Consider the following 21,640-nt stretch of genomic DNA (forward strand, 5'->3'; position numbering starts at 1 on the left):
TATGCAATAGGTCCTGATTTGTAGTAATTTTGAAAAGTCTGGTGCTTAGGTCCCCAGTTAGAGAGCCAGAAGCGTACTCTATTAATGGGTTGGGGTTTTTAACTTCCAGTCCTGTGCTTTAAAAAGTCCTCTCTCTCTCTCTCTCTCTCTCTCTCTCTCTCTCTCTCTCTCTCTCTCTCTCTCTCTCTCTCTCTCTCGCAGCTCCCACAGTTCTTCCACAGTCTCAAGTCAAAATGAGTGCCAGACAAAACCCCCCACAGTCACACAAACTGTTTCTATCAAGTGACCATCACTTCTCTACCCTTCTCTTTTCCTCTTGCTTTAACATCCTCCACAATCCATTTTTATTTGTAGTTTTTGCCCCCTCAAATCCCTATTTAAGGGGTTTCCTTTCTTCCCAAATCAGGAAGAACTACAAATCCCAGAGGGCTTTGTTGCCATCCTACTTTTTGCCCTGTGTGGTTGCATATATGTATGAATCTCAGGTCTTTTTCAGTACCTACTGAGCCACCTCATTCTCTCTCTGAATCCATTTTCTTTAGCTACTGTTCAGTGACCAGGTTCTTATAGAAATATGGGCCCTGGGACAATCTTCTGAATGTATTTTATTACTACTACTATTCTACCACTTTTAATCTTACTCTGGTAAAGATTTCTAGATTATAAGTGAAATAAGGCCAAATAACATTGAAGGTATGTAGGAAAAGAAATATCCAAGTTACCTTTGTAATACAAATATAGGGCAGAATTCAGGTGAAAGTTACATTGGAATGGGTTAGAATATTTTACTGATACCCACAGTCAAAGCCAAGCACAGCACAGGACTGCACAGTAATTCAGTCAAGCATCCCTTGTCCCCACAGTGCCATCGTGTTGTACCTGGTGGATAAGTGGTCTGGATGAAAAGTGGGAAGTGGGACGTGTTCTGTGGTCAAAGGTACAGAGCTTCCTGGTCATGGGGATACATAGTGTTTTCAGACTAAGGGTCTGACATGGCAGCTGTCATGTAATTGGTAGGGCAATGGTGTTGAGAAGCATGGACCAACAGCAAAAGAGAAATTTCTCAAAATTAACCAGAAAAGTCTACTCATAATGAGGTTTGATGGAATTATAATTATGCCATGTCAGCAAGCTTGCTGGACAGTTTCAGCAGCCAGTTCTAACTAGTTAGGGGTGCTTTAAACTTACCAGAATTATGCAGCAGAGGATAGTTTTAAGAAAATAGGACTACAATTTCCTCTGTTTATCCACCCCTTGGTTCCACCATCCTGGCCCCTGAGCATAAACTGAACAGGAAAGTCACTTCAACCAATCAGACACCAAATGACTGAGGTAGTGTCTGGTGAATACAGCTCAGGACATATTGAATCAACATTAATACTGTGATAATTAAGTGAGGATTAGAGTAGTTAATTGTTGAAAGCCTCTGAGTCACCCTCCCCAAGAGATTAGTCCAGACCAGAAGGAGAAATCCCATGGTTCTACCTGCTTGGAGAACCAGGTGGCTCATTTAGTCAAACTGAGAGCTGTTAAAGATCTTAGCTTAAAAAGGTCAAGGTTTCTACTGCATCCCGGGTCATCTCCAGTTGTCCTGATCTATATCTTGCCACTGGACTTAGACAGCTCCAGAGGAGAAAGTGAGAATGGTGACTTTGTGCAGCCCTCCCTCACTTAAATCAATTCACTTGCATATCATGTTATCACCTCCCTGAGGTCATGATCCTCTTTGAAAATGAAAGACAAACAGCTACAACAACAATCTCTAATCTTCAGGGATTGTCTTACTTCTCCATTGGTATTCACCTCACAGAAACAGATGTTGGATAGGAAGAGACACCTCTTTCACTAGCTCGAAAATTATCTAGGAAAATACATTCATCTAAAACCATCTATGTTTTGGAATGAAGGCTTCTTTCTAAGTTACCTATGGTCTTATCTGTAGTAGGGCTTATCAGTTGACTGATAAATTGAGGATCATGCATTCTACCCTCCATTCTCCTATCCAGGGTAGCAAGACCCTGACAAATCTGTGAAACTTAGTTTCTAAAACATTCTACTAGGCTGTAGAGACAGATCCTGAGTCAGCCAAAGTAATAAGGATTGAGGGGGCTCTTGTGTATAGTAAATGACCTGGCTATTGCACCTAAGGGTACAATCCTTATTAACGACTAGTGTGGGGGAGACTATGCCATTACAGAGAGAGCTGGGTCCTTTCTTCACTTTCCAGGATAGAGAATTTGCATTAAAACAGCATGCCCAGGCTGTTAGGGGAAGTGCCCTTCTTGTTCACAAAGTCTGAGACTAAAAAGTTATAAAGTTGGAAAAACTTGGTTGCATACTTAGAAAAGGTATATTCACTGCCATCGAAGTATTTACTAATGATGTCTAAAATGCCTTTATCCATTCTGTCTGCAAACATTTGTCTGCAAACCATCAGAAGAGTCCCTACTTGGAAGTCGTAACCTGCAGGTTAAATTCTCCTTTTGGTGGGGAGCACCAGAGGTGAAATTCAACAAAAAACCTTACACATGTCCACTGGTGTTTCTGGGGCCAGATGGCAAACACAGAACGCTGTAGGATTCCTGGATGAGGCAACTACCTGATGAGTTTCATTGGTATATTCTGGCTTTGTGTAGAGCATCCTGGGAGACCTAGGCCAGGGTTGCCCCCAGGAGTATTGTGATCCTTAATGCCACCCTAATGGTACCATGACCACATGGTCACAAATGGTGAGCCAGTGGAACAGGTTACTCAAGAAAACCCTCAGGAGAAAGAGGAGGTAGATGATAGTGTTTCTACCTCTTCCTATCAGTGTTCAGGTTCAGTCTGTGTTACCTATAAGGAGAGACAAGCTGGAAAAGAGACATGTAGAAGGCTCATTACTCTCTTCCCCATTACTTTTTAACTGACTCATATTTGAGGTCTGGTGGCTTCTAATTCTGCTCATCTGTTCATTTTTTCCTCTCCTTTCATTATCCACAGGATTTTGCCTGTCCTGGTCCACCATCTCCATAGAAATCCACCTATCACTCCGAGCTTTCTATCATATTTTTCCTCCCCCTCCCTGCCAATCAGTACAGGATCTGATATACTAGTTGCAGATTCCCTGTGGGTTCTCCCAGTTGCAGATAAAGAGATTAGGGAAAAATTCACACCTCTGGGGAAAGAAAACACTGTGGATGCTTTCCTTGTAAGAGTGACTAAGAAGGTGAGGGTTCAGAGCATCTAGGTGGGTGTCAGCACCCTCAGTATTTGTGGAACCTGCTGTAAACAAAGTCAGCTCCCTGGCTTACTGTGGTTTTGATGGGAGAAAAAGAGGGGCATCTAGATGTGTATTTATATAACCAAGAACAGCTGTCCTCCTGATTATGAGTTTTAGTATTGGTTTCATGAGCTCTTTCCCCTCCTCCACCTCCTGTGAATGGGTTTGCAAGGAGACTAGTGAGGGGGGACAGCCTCCTTCTTGCAATTGCTATTGTGAAAGTGAGGGGCAGCTAGGTGGTGCGGTGGATAGAGTACCAGTGCAGGAGTCAGGAGGACCTGAGTTCAAATCTCACCTCAGACACTTGACACTCACTAGCTGTGTGACCTTGGGAAGGTCACTTAACCCCAATTGCCTTATCCTGGGTCATCTCTAGTCACCCTGATGAATATCTGGTCACTGGATTCAGATGGCTCTAGAGGAGAAGTGAGGCTGGTGACCTCCACAACCCTCCCTCACTCAAAACCAAAAAAGTCAAGTGCAAGTCATGTCATCATTTCTCTGATGGCATGGTCTTCTTCTGCAACGAAGGGCACACAAACACACACACACACACACACACACACACACACACACACACACACACACACACACACACACTTTGAATGCCAAAAGTGAAGAATGCTCTTGGGAGTCTGTCAATCCAGCCTTTCAAGTTTTGCTTCCAATCCTGTATCTTTGAGGCTTGTGTGAGGTGATTGTGAATCACATGGGATGTGGAATGCCCATATGATACCTTGCTATTTTATCCATTTCTGGATAGTTGCTGATGTGAAAGTAGTCACTGTCACTAGAGCTATAGTCAAGGATTCCAAGTCTATAGCAGATATCCTTTCTTGGGACACTGATGAAAAATTAGCATCAGAATGGACTTAAGGTGTGACAGCCCCATACCTTATATAGTCAGATAGTCAATAAACATGAAATGCCTACTAGGTGCCAGGTACTATGTTAAGTGTTGAAGATATAAAGAAAGGCAAAACAACAGTTCTTGCTTTCAAGAAGGTCATAATCTAATGGGGGAGATAACTTACAAATAACCATGTACAAACACACTATATATAGGATAACCTGAGGATGTTCAACAGAAGGAAACACCAGAATTAAAGGTGTTCAGGAAAAGCTTCCTGTAGAAGTAGAATTTTTGGTGGGGCTTAAAGGAAGCCAAGATGTGGAATGTGAGAGAAGAGCATTTGGGCTATAGTGAGCAGCCAGAGAAAAATGCCCAGATTCAGGAGATGGAGCATCTTATTTGAGGAACACTTAGGAAGCCAGTGTCATTGTACTGCTGAGTGGGGAGAGGGGAAAGAATGAGGGAGGATGTAAGGGGTAAGAAGCTTGGAAGTGGGGAAGTGGGGCAAGTTATGAAGACCTTTTGATGCCAAACAGAATATTTTATATTTGATCCTGGAGGTGATGGGGAGCCACTGAAGTTTATTGAATAGGGGAATGACATGGTCAGATTTTCACTTTAGGAGGGTCACTTTGGCAGCTGAGTGGGAGATGAACTACATAGGTTTCCATAGCCGTTTAAATATATGAGAGACATCTTCAGAAGCTGCTGAGGATTCAAAGGAGCCTTCTTCTTTGTGTCAAAGCTGCTATACAGTCTTTTCCTGAGAGAAGTCTCAGTTCTTTTAACTCATAGCCCCAGTAGCTATCACAATTCTTTATGATTCAGGATTCATAGGTAGCCAGCCAGAGAAGGCCTTAAATAAAGTCTGTTGTTTTTTTTTAACAGTTCTTCTTACCGCGCACCCCCCCTCCCCCTGCTTCTTCTGACTCTCCTTTGATTCTGTTCCTTTAAAATGTTTTCAGTTCCTTTCAATTTCTTGGTCCAAGCAAGTCTTCCTGGGACTTTCACATAGCAAGACTAAAAGTGATGGTGTGGAACTAGAAATCTTTTATCTGGCTTTCTTTCTAGCCACTAAGTTGCTGTCATATAAGCTATATAGATTATATTTTAGACTGTTAGGCTAGTCAAGGTGATCGTAAGTCCTGAAGGAGAGTGGACAAGGAGAAAGGAAACCAGGCCAATAGACAGAATCCCAAAGAACAATGGAAAAACTGAATAATTGGGGAATAAGAAAAAATGTTATGGGAGGTGTATATAAGGTGAATTTTAGTGTAAGTAAAGTGATTTTTAGTGTGTGTAAAGTAAATTTTTGTTAGTATTTCTCAGAGTTCAGTTTCCTAGGATCCATAGCCATAACAATAAGCAGTTCCCAAGTACTAGATATGAGTTCCCACAGTTATGGTTCAAAACGTCTCCACCATGCTTGTGTGGCGTTATATAATGATAAAGAATATAAACATCCCCTGTGGCTGCGCAGTGAGATACAGGGATGAGGTGATACAAACTGGTGAGGCTATTGCTGGCAATGTGCCTTCTTTGTCTGTTGGCCTATAATACAGGTGGTCACTAGATAGCGAATGGGGAACCCTTAGAGTTGAATGCACAAAGGCTGTGTGTGCCTCAGCTGGTTCCCTTTGAGGCTTGGGGGGAACCTTAGGGTTGAGTGTACAAGCTGGAATGCTGTGCCTGCCTTCATCGGCCTCCATCAAGGCTTGAGGGGAACCTGTGTTTGCCTTAACTGGTCCCCATTAAGGCTTGATGGAATTTAGAGGAAGTACAAGTTGTGCCTGTCTCGATGGACCCTATGGAGAAGTAGGGATAGTTGCCCCCCCACCTTCTCACAGGAGCTGGCTAGAAGGGTGATTAGGGAACACTGGAGGAGTTTGTGCTCCTGTTATCAGCAATCCTCTTCTGAGAAAACTAGACTAGAATAAAGTAAGGTTATTAACCCCTTCTTAGTGTCTTTCCTTTCTGACCAAATCAAGAGTGAACTTGTGCTAGCAGCCCTCAAGTATGCTGTGTTTATCTCTCTTAGAGGAGATTTTTTGTTTTTGCTACATGTTAAGTCAGTGCAATTGTTAGGAAATTTGAATACTGGCATTACCCTTCTTTAGGATTGGGACACAAACTGATCTTTTGTAATACAGTGGCTATTGCTGACTTTTCCAAATTTGCTGGCATATTGAATGCAACACTTTAGCAACATCATCTTTTAGGATTTTAAATAGCTCATGTGTAGTTCCAGCTTCTCCATTACCCTGATTGTCAGAAATGCTTCCTGAGGTCCACTTCGCTTCATTCTCCTGAATATGTGGCTCTAGATCAGTAACCACCATCGTGATTATCAGTGATGTTAAGATTTTTCTTGATAGTTCTTCTTGCCTACTCTTCTTAATCTTTTCTATTTCTGTTAACCCCCTGCCATTTTTGTCTTTTATTATACCCACTTCTGCATGAAACATTCCCTTCATAGTACTAATTTACTTGAAGAGATCTGTCTTTTTCTATTCTATCGTTTTCTTCTATTTCTTTTCATTGATCATTTAAGAAAACCTTTTTTAATCTCTCTTTGTTATTCACTAGAACTCTACATTCATTTGAATATTTATCTTTCTCCTTTACTTTTCCACTTTCCCTATTTGTAAAGCCTCATCAGATAGTTATTTTGCTTTCTTGTTTGTATCGCCTGTGGCTAGCACAGACATTTAATAAATATCCCAATATCCTGGGTTGTGTTGGAGTAAGCCAGCTGAAGGAGTGGGGTGGGTTTTGTCCCTCATATTCTCCTCTACATGGAAGGAAAGAGAGGTTCCAGAGTTTCGGTTTCCTATAACCCCAGGAATATTTCTTTATTGTCAATTTGATGTTTATAATTAAGCTATAATCTTTATAACATAACCTAGTTCACTTACATCTACATGCTTAGAAACCTTAATGTAACTCTTAAAACAGATGGATATTACAATTTCTACAACTTTGACATGAGAATAAAAAGTGACTGCCAATAAGCTGAGGAAAGGTTGTACACCCTACAGAGAATAATCAAAACTTAAATTATAGCATTTTGATTAGATTCTTCAGATTTAGAAATTCTGAAGACATGGGTGCATCAAAATGCCTCTGCCTAAGTTAGGTAAGGCTCAGGATAAATCACTGAGTGATTTAAAAGTAGTCAAAGCATTTTCTGGTTCATAGATTTGCATAGTGATACTCCAGTGAATCTGGAGTCTCACTGATATGCATATTGCCTGCATCAGTTCAGATTACAATTCATCCATGTCTGCCCATATTGTGTGACTTAATGGAAAAGAAGTTTCAGTTCTTTTGCTTGAACAGAACTCTCCTCCACTATTTTACTAATAAATAAATTGAATTTTCATTTAACAATGAAGAACTGCTTATTTAATAATAAAATAATAGTCCATTGAGCCTTCTCTTTCCCCACTGAGGGGCCTTTTTTTAACTCTAGAGTGAAGATTTGAGGTCATGTAGCCTTCTAGGTCCTTGGGTGCGGTCTTTTGACTAAGTCCAAGTTTTACAGAACAAATCCTTTTATTAGGGGGATTTGTTCTGTGAAGTTTAGATTGAGCCAAAGGGCTACATTTGAGGAACTACAAGTCCAGATGCGGTCTCAAGGCCACAGGTTTCCCATCCCTGATCCAGACCCATGCATGTGCAGTGCTGGAGAGCTGGACTACATGAAAGAAGGGTCAAACTTTCTTTCTTTGGCCCTTTATGCTCTTACCTTAATAATCTGGGGAAAATTACTTAAATTTTGAGTTTAGCTCTAGGATATCCCCAAAGGGGACAGGGGAATCTATATTTGTAAATCAAATGTGAGATACCTATCTGTTTCCTCTACGTGAAAGAACAGTGTAATACTAAGACTTACAAGTGAGCATTGACAAAATACTTGTTTCTTAAAATTAAATTTTCTTTTTCAAAGATCAGATTTTTTTCTCTCCTACTTCCCTTTCCCCACCCTCCGCCACCCCACTGAGAAATTAAGACAAAATCTCTGTTACAAACATGTGTGGTCAAGCAAAAGAAATTTTTGCGTTGACCATGCCTACAGCAGATGTCTTCATTCTCCACTCTTGAGTCCATCACCTCTCTGTCAGAGAAAGGCAGCATGTTTCATTATGAGCATTCAGGAGAAATGGCTGGTCATTGTATTGATCAGATTCTCAAGTTTTCATACACACATGTAAGCACATACACATAGACATATATGTATGTGCATGCATATATGTACATGTATATGTGTACATACACACAGGCAGTTATTTAATCAACCAAGATTTTTTTTCTAACCCTCATCTCCTCCACCTCCTCTCCCCACTGAGGACGCACAGAAAGCAAAATTCATTACAAACATGTATAGTCACTCGAAACAATTTTTCACATTGGCTGTGTCCTAAAAATAATTTATCTCCTGCATTTTGAGTCCTTTAGCTCTCTACCAGGAGGTGGGTAGCACACTTTGTCATCAGACAAATGGAATCCTAGTTCATTCTTTCACTGATAAGTGTTTAACCTAACAGTGTATTGTCACGTTTATACACTGTAGCTTGTTCATCCATTCTCCAATTTATGGACCCCCCTCAGATATAGTTCAAAAAGAACTATAGATATTTTGTGTATCTTTCTATTTTTTTTTTTTTTTTGCTCAGAACTAATCATTCCCTTAACCTACCTTCCCTCTTATTTCCTCTCCTCTCTGCCCTCTTTTTGGTGATATAGGTTAGATTAGCAGGTAGGAGACATAGGTGACATTGGCACACTGATGACATTCACATTGGTGAAACTGGTGAATTTGTCAGTAGGTGGAACGTACAGATAGGTGAAAAAATTGACAATGGCATTTAGGTGACATAGTTGGTATTGGCAGATAGGTGACATAGTTAACATTTAGGGATAGGTATCATAGGCTTATAGATGACATGGTGACATTAGAACATTGGTGACATTTGTAGATAAGTGACATGTATAGATAGATAAAAATGACATTTGCATTCATGGGACATAAGTAGTATTTACCTACAAGTGACATGGTGGCATTTGCAGTTACATTAGGTGGCATGGCAGACAAAGTAGTTATCTTTGGGGAGTAAGGGTGGGAAAGGTATCCCACCTATGTGTCACCATCACCTGCTTCACCTTCTTTCAACTAGTAGTGCCTTCTCCTTGAAGGTTACCTACCACGTCTTTCTAGTCCTGGTCTCCACTATGTCTGGGACTGGATTTGAACTTGGATCTTTATGATTCCAAGCTTGGTGCTCTATCCATTCTGCCACACAGCTGCTTCTTTAATAAGGCTTTTCTTGTGGATAGAGCTTTAAATCCTAGAGAGCAAAGTATAATCCTCTCTGCTTCAACTATCTACTTTTATTCAATGAGTCCATAGGTGAGTTAGGGGGTGTAGTAAAGAGGTGTACGAACTCAAATATGAAAAACTTGGGCCCTATGAGTTTGAGTGAACTTCTGGAAAGATTATCTACTGTTACAGTAGAAATTAAGGTAAATTGAGAGACAGAGTGCTAAGCATGATTAACTTATTGATTAAGTTAACAGTGATCAATTAATTGAATCAATGACCTCTCAAAATGACAAAAGACCCTGAGTGAGGGTTGATAGTGTCTTTTATAACAATTAGCAAGATATCAGAGCAAAACTCAAGGGCTATGTGTGTATTCTGATTGGCCTGACATTACATCATGACAATCCTGATTAATTGGGATTTTAGTTAAGCAGTTAAGAATCTCCTCAGCTCTTTCCAATTATGTCGTCTTTGGGATGAAGGGAGTAATACTCAGGTGGTGGGATTAGTCTGCCCACGTGGGTGTAGTCTACTATGGCTTTGAATCAACTTGAATTTGGGATAAGTGGGTAGTGTGTGAGTTTTAGAAGGTAGATAATGTAAGGGTGGAAACTCTATTCACAACATAATAGACCCTGATTGGAGGTAAAGACAAAAAAAAAACCCCTGACCTTTAGGCAAGTGTCCCTGGGATGTAGGTGAAGGGTGGAGTTACTAATGCTGCTAAGCCTTTCCAATTACTAGGCATGACAGAATATTAAATCCATGACAGCTTAACTTTTAAAAATATAAGTAAAATCAATTTTCAATTTTACACCACCCAGAATTATAACTAGTGAATATTCCCATTCGCAAATTTTTCTCTCCCTTTGATATAGACTATAATTGTATGCAACACTTGGTTTCTCCTGTGTATGTTTCCCTTACAAATCAATTTCTTTCAAGATTTGAAGTTTCTTTTTGAGAGTTCCTTTTGCAGACCTCTGAAGTTGTTGGTTTATCTAATGTTTTAAGTACTGTTACTTATATTACTATATCCTATTACAGTATTGACATTGAGACTTATATAGGAAGGTTGGAGTTTGTTTCACTGAAATGATGGTGCCTAGTTGAGAAATTTGTTTTCTTTTTTGCTTAGACTTGGATAGTTTGCCTTAATGTGAGATCTTTAAGTACAGCAAGTCCAAAAGGTAAATTTTGCTTGCTTGCCAAGAAATCTCAAATAATCAAGCTTTGGTGCATAATTATTTTTTAAAAGAAGCTTTACATTTCCACAGGGCTTATTTGACCTTGATTGCTATTTTCTCTGAATCTACTTGTTCTATTATTGGGTGAGTTTGGAATTTCATTAGGATTGCTCTACACACAGAGGTTCCCAAACTTAGAAAATTATTCAGCGCCCCCCCGGGGTTATTTTTTTTCAATGCCCCCCAATTGCACTTGTAGCTACTACGGACCACTCATCATTCCAGTGGTGCCCCCCTAGCCCATAGCAGTATTGCCCACTTTGGAATCCTATGCAGCATTGAACCTGAAGTCAAGAAGATTTGAGCTCAAATTCAGCCTCAGACACTTCCTAGTTATATGACCCTCCCCTCCCCCCCCCGTACCCTTAACATCTGTCTGCCTCAATTTCCCAAACTGTAAAATGGGCATAATAATTTCACCTACCTCCCACGGTTGTCCTAAGGATCAAAGGAGATGTCTATAAAGTACTTACATGTCAGTGCCTCACACATTTATTCCTTTCCCTTTATCCCCTTTCATCCCTTATAATATTAGAGACCCATTGGGAGAAATTTCTGTTGAGGAAATTTTCCTGGACCTTTGATCACCTTTGTACAGGTAGGAAAAATTTGGGTGTGCCCTAGATATTCAGAACATTTTGTCCATATCCCAGTTGGATGGTCTTATGTGCTGATGGAATCATATAAGAGTTTTCACTCAGGATGATTTCTTTTTTGCAAAATTTAGGATTTTATTTTATTTCCCCCCAGTTACATACAAAAATAATTTTTAACATTTGTTTTTAAAACTCTGAATTCCAAATTCTTTTCCTTTCTCCCTCCCTCTCCCACCCCTCATTGAAAAGGCAAGCAATTTGATTTAGGTTATACATGTGTTGCCATGTAAAACATTTCCATAGGAAATAAGTCATATTGTGAAAGAAAACATAGACCAAAAAAACCCAAATCTCAATAAAAACAATGAAAGTAAAAAAAAAAGTATGCTTCAATCTGTATTGAACACCATCAGTTCTTTCTCTGGGGATGGACAGCATTTTTCATCCTAAGTCCTTCAGAGCTGTCTTGGATCATTGTATTGCTGAGAATAGCTGTCATTCACAGTCAATCATCTTATAATATTATTGTAACTTTGTTCACTGTACATTTCTCTTTGCATCAGCTCATGTAAATCTTTGCAGGTTTTTCTGAGAACATCCTGCTCATTATTTCTTATAGCACAATAGTATTCCATCACATATCGTAATTTGTTCAGCCATTCTCCAATTGATGGACATCCCTTCAATTTCCAATTCTTCGCCACTAGAAAAGAGCTGCTATAAATATTTTTGTACACATAAGGTTTTCCTTTTTGTTTTTTATCTTTTTTTGGGATACAGACCTAGCAGTGGTTTTGCTAGGTCAAAGAGTATGAAAGGTTTTACAGCCCTTTGGGCATAGTTCCAAATTGCTCATTCAAATGGTTGAATTAGTTCACAACTTCACTAACAATGCATTAATGTCTCATTTTCCCCACATTCCCTCCAAATGATTTCTTACTTTATTTTGAAGGGGAGGTGATACATTTGGAATTTCAGTCAACTCCAGGTCCTCAAGTACTAAATTCCTTTACAAAAAGACAGTTACATATGGTATTCAAAGCTCTAAAGGAATTGACAAGATTTTCTCCTGAAATAGGAAGTTGATTTTCTTTGTCTTTTTCTTTTCTTCGTTGCCTTTCTATTGGGAAAGCCCCAAGATGAGTCTGCATTAAGTACAAGGCAAGCAGTAATCCTTGGTATACTTCACAAAGAAATCTTTGTTGAATCTGCCTTATTCTATATTTGGGGATGTTAGAAGTGAGCCCGTCTAACAAGCCCCCAACAGTGAGAAACATGCTCATCTAAAAAAAGAACAATGCCTGTTGTGAAATCAGGAAAGCCTTTATTAATCTTTACATCCATACCCCCTGAATGGCCCAGTAGCCTCCCCAGTAAGGTTTCAGGAAGACTATAACATGTGCAGAAAGATGGGGCTTCTTATACTGTTTTCTGAACTTTGGATCTCCCACGACACTGTCCCCTGGCCAGGTGACTCCATGTTCTCCTCTCTGATAGGCCCTTCCTCACACAGCTCCTTGAGCCTGTGTAATAATTTATGACCTCTAACCTGTCCATGCTAGGTCACAACTCTTATCACCTAGGAATGTGGACAACAGAACTTTCTTACTTCCCACAGGGACAATTGTGATTTTTCACAATACACAAAACATCGACTGTTTTGAGACTTTTCTGTATGGTGCTGGGGATGCAAATGAAAGAACACTATTTTTGCTTCATCATCCCCCAGAGGATTATTCTGGATTAAGGATATGGTCAATGTGTTCAGAATGCGCCCTAGCTTATTTGTTTAGGACTGCAAATTTTTCAAATGGGGAGGGAGTGGAAATGGTCCTTTGCAGGGGAGTCTAATTGTGAATAGCATATGCACTAAGTGCAACAAGGACTCCCCACAGAGGAGACTCAGGACATATAATGGTAATGCCTTGGAGAGACTTTGGAGTGAAATGGACAGACTGAGACAAGCACAGGCAAGAGTTAATTGAGAATTTGGGAGAGTCTTTATTAGCTGGCGGCTGTCCACTAAGGAAGCAGCCCTGAACAAATGTGTGTGTGCCTTTTAAGCATCTTAGCACTTCCCGGTACAGCCTTGCGGTTCCAATAGTACACATTTTTCACAGAACAGTTTTGACAGGGGTTCCTAGGTACTGCTAGGCAAGGGGGCACAACAGAGAGGGGGGGCCCAAGCAGCTGCTAGGCAAAGGGGTACAACAGAGAGGGGGGCCCAGGCAGCTGCTAGGCAAAGGGGTACAACAGAAAGTGTAGCCACTAACAGTAAGTGGCTACTAGGCCCAACCCTGCCTAGAAACTCAACGGACATTTCTCAACCCAGGGGCTCTGGGGGGGAGGGGAAATAATGTCTACTTCAGGAGCATGTGTAGATATTCTATAACTGGTTCTCTAACCATGTGATCAGGAGAAATCTTTTCAACTGGCTGCTTAGTTGTAACTGGTGTTGCTACCTTCAAAAGTCACTAGGCCAATCAGTCTTAGGCAATCTCTTCATTCTCTCTCTCTTTCCATCTTTTCCTCCTCATCCTTCCCCATCCCTCCCTTTCTCATTCCTATCTCTTGGTGAGTGTCTCTAGTTCTTTCTCTTTTTGTGTCTCCATTTAACTGTCTCTCTTTGTTTCTGTCTCTGTCTATCTCTCCTTATTTGTCTCTCAGTTTGTATCTCTGTCTCTCAGTTTAATCCTTTGATTTGTCTATCTTTTTATCCTTTTATTAAAGATTACTTATTATTTCTTTGGTGAAGTTTGGATTTAGTCAAAGGCCTGCACTAGAGTGGTGATCATGTCAGAGGAGAGAGTGTATTCTAGGGATGTTGCAAAGGTGAAATCAAGGCCTTGGGGACTCCTTGGATATGGGTGGGGTGGGGTGAGACAAGAACTCATCTAGCAGTCATTCTGCCTCTACATGTAAACTTGGTGGGACCAATGCTATATAGAAACTGTACTCACTTTCCCCACAGACCATGATGGGATAGGAGAGAATGAACCTCAAAGTGCTGGAGGAGGACATGCTTTTGCTTTTGCAATTGCTTTGTCTCTGAAATAAATAACCCTTGTAAAAAACTAATTGACATTAAATAGTTAAATAAAGCTTGGGTGCTAGTCAGTCACTGACACTTAATAGTGAGTAGGTGGGAATACAGTATGTAGACATTGTCACCAATAGCATTTGAGATATACCTTACTCCTCAGGATACACCAAGAGCCCTGAGTGGGGGAGATGTAGTAGCCTGGTTCAGGAACAGTGAATTAGAACATACTTTCTATAGACATTTCTAACCATATTACTACCCTACTCTTCAGAGTCCACTTCAAATGGCACATTTTCCCTGAAGCCTTTACTGATTCATTCATTCAGTAATAACCTTCTACCTAACAGGGCAGTTAAGAGGCACAGTGGATAGAGCACTGGGCTTAGAGTCAGGAAGACCTGAGTTCAAATCCAGCCTCAGACATTAGCTGTGTGACTCTAGGCAAGTCACTTAACCTCATTTGCTCAGTTTCATCATTTGTAAAATGAGCTAGAGAAGGAAATGACAAACTATTCTATTATGTTAGCCAAGAAAACCCCAAATAGGGTCACAGAGAGGCAGATGTGATTGAAATGACTGAACAACAACAAATTTATATTTGACAGTGCTGAACAATAGCAACTGTGAGGGACACTACCACTGGAGACTCAAGCTGATCATGTTAGAGAAAAGACACCCTTCAACCCATTAGGATAAGATGTGGAGGAGGACATTGAAAGCACAGGAATGAATGAGTAAAGGTGTAGGGATTCCCAAGAGTTCAGTGTATGTTCAGGAGACAAAACTGTCTAGTTTGTTTGGAGCCCAGAATATATAGAAAGAAGTAATAGAAGACAAGGCTCATTGGGTAAGAGACTTCTTTTTTGTCCTAGTGTAGTTTGGTTACTGTGAATAATACCATCTCCTCAAGCACCTTCTGTTTATGTCCCTTGCCATATATTTGCCTATGTCAATACTTCTGGGTTTTGTGACATCCTCGGTAAAGGAACCCCCTCCACAAAGGTAGACACTATTCCTTCTCAAGTCTTTCTAATTCTCAGTCCAAAACTATCCACACAGGGCTTCTTAAACTTCTTCCACTCAGGATTCCTTTTTGCATTTTGGCAGCATTTGTTGGCATTGTGTGTAGCCTGAAGGCATGTGGAGTGCAAAGTGCACATGCTGTGTGCGTGTCCAGAACCAAAGTTGAAGTGAAGTTGCATGATGCAACTTCATGGGCTAGCACTGCCAGAAATGTCTCTGATTCATTACTTGTTTGATTTTTAATTAATTTTTGGTCTTTGCACTTTCAGAAAACTTTTGCTATTGCCAAATTTTTCTTGACCCCATATGGGGTCCCTGACACATTGCTTAAGAAGTGTCTTCCGTGCTATTTCATCTCTAATGAAAAGATAAAGACAAGGACAAGCAGCCAGACTTGCTTTTCATCATGCTTTAATCTTTCCAAATCTCTTCACTTTCCTAATCCACAAACCTGTCAGGCTTCACCAAAACAAGCTAATTTCATCTACTTCAAAGACAGGTTTAAGAGTCATTAGCTATAATGAGATCTTACACTAATAAAGCTTTATTGCACTTATAAAATACATATTTTATTAGTCTGCTGTAAAGTATTTTCTACTAAATGAGAGAACTTGAATTTTACCTATCTGAATAAATCAAGAAGGCACATTTTGCTTGCAGCATCTTTCATGTTTATGTTGTTTGTTGACATACTCATTTTCTGAATTGCAAAGTACTTTGTTATCATTAAGGACTGTGATAGGTTACTAATTTTTGCAATCATACTTAGCACTAATGTAGCACTTCCAAATATTAATGGAACCATATTGATGTTTTACAACAGCCCTGGCAAGTAAAAAACCATTTCAATTGTTCTGAGAACACCACATGACCTTAAGAGTGGATGCTTGAGTTGGTGTATTTTCAATATAGAGTAGGAGGGAATGGTGGTTACAGAAATGCACTGAGGTGGCACAGAGGATAGAGTGCTAGATGTGGGGTCAGTCAGGAAGACCTGAGTTCATGTCTGGCCTGAAAAACTAGCTATATAACCCTAGGTAAGTCACTTGATCTTTCCTAACCAGTTTCCTCAGCTTAAAAATGGGTATAAGAGCACCTACCTCCCAAGAAAATTGTGAAAATAAAATAAGAAAATATTGCTAAAGTGCTATGTAAATTCTAGTTCCTTTTAATCATTTTCTTCTTTATATCTCTATGTGTCAATGTGTAAAGGAAGAATAGAAAGATTTGCTCACCTAGTTAAAAAAGAAAACTTTCTCACTCTTTTCACTCATTTGAAATTTTCACCATTATTGCACCAGTAGCTCACTCTTTCCTAAATCTTCATTATATTTGTTGTTCTTCAGTCATTTTTAGTTGTATCTAACTCTTTATGACCTCATTTAGGGTTTTCTTGGCAAAGATACTGGAGTGGTTTACCATTTCCTTCTCCAGCTCATTTTACAGACAAGGAAACTGAGGCAAACAGATTTAAATGACTTGCCCAGGGTCACATAGCTAGTAAGTGTCTGAGGTTGGATTTGAACTCAGGAATATGGGTTTTCCTCACTCTAGGCATGGAGCCTTGTCCACTGGGCCACCTCATTATTTATTTTATACACCTTGGGTATATATTAATATATGTTCATGTTTCCTCTCTAATAGAATTTAAACTCATTGAGGATAGGGAGTATTTCACTTTATCTTTGTATCTCTAGGGCTTACCACATATGCCTGACATTATAATAAGTACTTAATAAATATTTTTTGATTGATGGATTGATGAAGACTTAGTCTCTATGAAAGTCACTTTTGAAATGCAAAGAGAGTTGACACAAAAAGTCATTTGCAGAGAGGAAATGGGGCATAAGATAGGTAAATTTTGAAGAAAGGAAGGTGAAGTATGAAACTTGGGGCAATACCTGGAAAACTCTGTCTTAATAGTATTATTTTAATGGATATCTTTGTCTAATGACAGAAGATGTAACAGATTGAGTATCTTACTATGTCAGTACCAAATAAAATTGTCTGTAGAATGGATAACTTTGTAAACCTCTCTACAGATAGCTTTTAATTTCTATATTAAACGTGTTGCTTTCATTAAGCATTTAGGTTTTTTCTTTTTAGTTGTAGTAGTAACTCATGAATGGGGAATGTAGGGGTCCACAATTCCTTGGGGTTATTTAGGGAAAACAAGAAGTAACTTTCAGGAATATTGTTGGTTGTGTGTCTTTTGTGCTTCTTTCTGCTAAGTAAATTAAGCATTCCTTTTCTCCTCCTCCACTTCAACCTTTCTGGGCACAGAAGGTCAAGAGTCCAGTGAAGTAGGAATTATCTCAGTGGCCTGGTAGTTTCTGGAAATAGGTAGTTTTCTCAGAAGCTAGCTCCAAAGATTAGCCTAGAGATTACCAACAAGAAGACTGGAAACCTTTCAAAAGCTAGTATGGAGATTAAGGTGAAATTTCAAGTGACTTGAAGAGAATGTGTTATGTTTGTGTTCCTGCTAGTTAGTATCAAATCATATTTATGTATGCCGAAAGTAAAAGTTTGTCTCTGTTCTAGAGAAAGCTGAAGGGCTGGAGGAAACCTATTCAGGTTTCCAGAGAGAATTGTGTTTCTTGAAAGAATGGAAGAAATGCTTCAAGAAAGAAACAAGAAAAAAGGATGGAAAGTGGTAGATGAGCATTTTCATTCTATTCAAGAGGATGGCAGTGGAAAAGTGTGAAACAGAAAAAAGGATGGAAGGAAGCAAATAAGCAAAGATTCCCCTGGAGGATTCAATCCTTCTTAGTCTACAGATGTGAGGATTGTATATTATTCTTGAAAAGACCATGGAGGTGAATAGTCAAACAGCTATAACAGAATCAGATCAAATGAGAGCTTCACTTAAGTTCTCAAGATATATATTTCAACTCTCCGACTTGTGTTGAACAAAAAGAATAATGAAATGGAGAATGATGCTGAAGCCCTGGAGGTGTTGCCATTTCTTCTGTTTGATATGACCTTGCCTCACTAGGATTCCAATGAGTAAGTAAAACTTTTCAAACTATGGTAGATGAAAGGTAGCAAAGTTTGGGAAAAGCGAGGAAATACTCTACTTAAAAACTACCCCATTCTTTTCAAAGTACGTATACATAAAAAGTAAAATGTAAGAAGTCTTTGGCTTGAGATAGAAAGAAAAGCAAAATGAGTTGGTTGAGAAGTTGCACAAAGTGGATAGTTTAATAAGTCATTAGAGGACAGCAAGATGAGACTGGGGGAAAGCTAATCTGAGAGATTCTGACTCCCTTTCTGATTTAGATACTTATTAAATAGTTCCCACTCTTCCTTATTTATAAAATGGAAATAATAATACCTGTGCCCTTTATCTTCTGAACTCTTGAGAGAAAAGTGCTTTGTGCCACTCAAAGTCCTAAGTGAATGTGAATAGTAATTGTTATCAATTAACTACCACTTAATTAACAAGCATTTATGAAGTACCTACTTTCTGCCAGTCTCAATGACTGGAGTAGCCACTGGAGATGAAAAAGAAAAGGATGAAATAATTCTTAAAGAGTGTACATTTGAAAGGGGGAAAACAAGTGCATCTATTAGAAGATAAAGAACTATGAAGAAATATGAAAATAAATACAAAGAAGTTGCATTTATGTATAGTTGAAGTGTGGGGTGGTTGGGGGTAGAAGGTAGGGGAGACATTAGAAGTTGGATGGATTCAGAAAGGCTGCATGTGGAAGTTGGCTACTGTTGTTATGTTCATCCTTCATTTTCCAAAAAGACCATGACATCAGAGAAATGATGACATGACTTTCACTTGACTTTGTTTTGAGGGAGGGAGGGCTGTGCAAGATCACCAACCTCACTTTCTCCTCCTGAACCATCTGGATCCAGTGACCAGATAGACATCAGGATGACTGGAGATGGCCCAGGATGCAATGGGAGACCTTGGTCTTTTTAGGCTGACCTTTTCAGGTACTCACTTAGAGGGAGGTAACGCTCATTGAGAGAATAGGCCTCTTTAAGAAGTAGTCAGGGAATCGTCCTTTTAATGAACAAAAGAAAAACAACTAAATGAAGCTGGGAGGGAAAGAGAAACTGTTACTATTGATAATCACTGTAAGCCAGGCATTAAGTGGAGGTTGGGCAGGGACATATTGTTGTCCAGTCTATGGGCTTCAGAGTGCACTGGGTTTAAGGCTTTGGAACAGGATGGAAGGAAGGATGGAATTTAGCCAGTAAACCCCAAAGGATGGAAGGAGGAGACAGAAGGGAGAGTATGAGCTGGGTTTCCCAACTAGCTGGGTCCCCACTCGGGCAGTTCCGTCTACTTGGCAGATGGTTATTGAGAGAGATCTTAAATAAAGAGAGAGATACTGTGAAGTGATGGTGAAGAGGGAGTGCATACAAGACACACTAGATGGCTTGTGTAAAGGCATGAAGACAGGAGAGGGGATGTTATGTGTGACAAAAAGAGAGACCAGGTTGCTGGATTGCAGATATGGGAGGGGTAGTAATTTATAGTAGAGCCAGAAAGATAGTGTGGAGCCAGATTGTGAAGGGTTTTAAGAGCAAAACAGAGGAGTTTCTGTTTGGATTGAAGTAATAGGAGACTTGAAACAGGAAGGCCAAATGAGGAGGCTGATACAATAATCTAGGTAAGGATGAAGGCTTGAATTAAGGTGGTAGTTGTGTTTGTGGAAAGAGTGAGTGTGGAATTATAAATGATAAGATTTAAAAACTGACCTTGGCAACTGATTGGCTGTGTTACAGTGTCTATGGATTGAGAAGTCCAAGATAATGACAATATTATAAATCTGGGAGGCTAGAAGGATGGTGGTATCTTCAATAGATATGGGAGATTTTAGAAGAGGTTTAGATTTTGGGGAAAAGATAATGAGTTCTGTTCTGGACATGTTAATTTATTTTTAGAAATGATTAGGAAACAAAAAATCATGAGTTTAGTTACCTGAATATAGGATTTGAGAATAGGTAAAAGGGGGGGGGGAGGCAAACCAAGATGGCAGAGTAGAAAGACGCACATACTCTGGCTCTTCCCCCACAGTCCATAAAATACCTGTAAAGAATGACTCTCAACAAATTCTAGAATTGCAGAAACCACAGAACGACAGAGTGAAAAAGATTTCCAGCCCAAGGTAGCCTGGAAGGATGACAGGAAAGGTCTATCGCATGGGGCATGGAATGGAGCACAACCCAGCCTTGACTGTGTGGCACCAGGAGGAACAGGACCAGAACAGGCCTTGGTGGCAGAATCCCCAGCAGCAGCTGTGGTTCTTAGATCCCTCAACCCACAAACACCAAGGACAACTTCAAAGGTCAGTGAGAGGTCTTTTTCAACAGGGTGAGAAGGAAGCAGGGTCCTCCCCTAGCCCCAGCTCCATTTGTAGAGCCCTCAGCCTAAAGCCCCTGGGGGAATTGAGCCTCTGATCTAGGTCTCAGCCCTGAGTGGTGGTCCTGCCCTCTGCTCAAAGCCCCTGGGAGAATTGAACAGCTGATGTGAATCTCAGCCATGAGCCAGGCCTGGGAGTGAGGAGGGGTGGAGCTGGAGGTGGTTATGGAGAGGGAATTCTACTACTCATAGATTCTGGGCAGAAAAATTTTTGGTTGCTCCCAGACCAGTGTGTAGGTCAGGAGAGGAGTGCCTTGATTGTGCCAACTTGGAAGAACCGAGAACTTACAGGTTCCCTGACTATGCCCTCCTTTTGACAAAGGAATCAAAAGTCAAATAACTGGCTGGGAAAATGTCCAAAAAAGGGAAAAAAATAAGACTACAGAAGGTTACTTTCTTGGTGAACAGGTATTTCCTTCCCTCCTTTCAGATGAGAAAGAACAATGCTTACCATCAGAGGCCTCCAAAATAAATATGCAGTGGTCTCTGGCCATGGAAGAGCTCAAAAAGGATTTTGAAAACCAAGTAAGAGAGGTGGAGGAAAAACTGGGAAGAGAAATGAGAGCAATGCAAGAAAATCATGAAAAGCAAGTCAGCAGCTTGCTAAAGGAGACCCAAAAAATGCTGAAGAAAATAACACCTTGAAAAATAGGTTAACTCAATTGGCAAAAGAGATCCAAAAAGCCAATGAGGGAAAGAATACTTTAAAAAGCAGAATTAGTCAAATGGAAAAGGAGATTCAAAAGCTCATTGAAGAAAATAGTTCTTTAAAAATTAGATTGGAACAGATGGAAGCTAATGACTTTATCAGAAATCAAGAAATTACAGAACAAAACCAAAAGAATGAAAAAATAGAAGATAATGTGAAATATCTTGTTGGAAAAACAACTGACCTAGAAATTAGATCCAA

The sequence above is a fragment of the Notamacropus eugenii genome, chromosome 5, assembly GCF_028372415.1.
Source record: "Notamacropus eugenii isolate mMacEug1 chromosome 5, mMacEug1.pri_v2, whole genome shotgun sequence".
NCBI lineage: Eukaryota > Metazoa > Chordata > Mammalia > Diprotodontia > Macropodidae > Notamacropus > Notamacropus eugenii.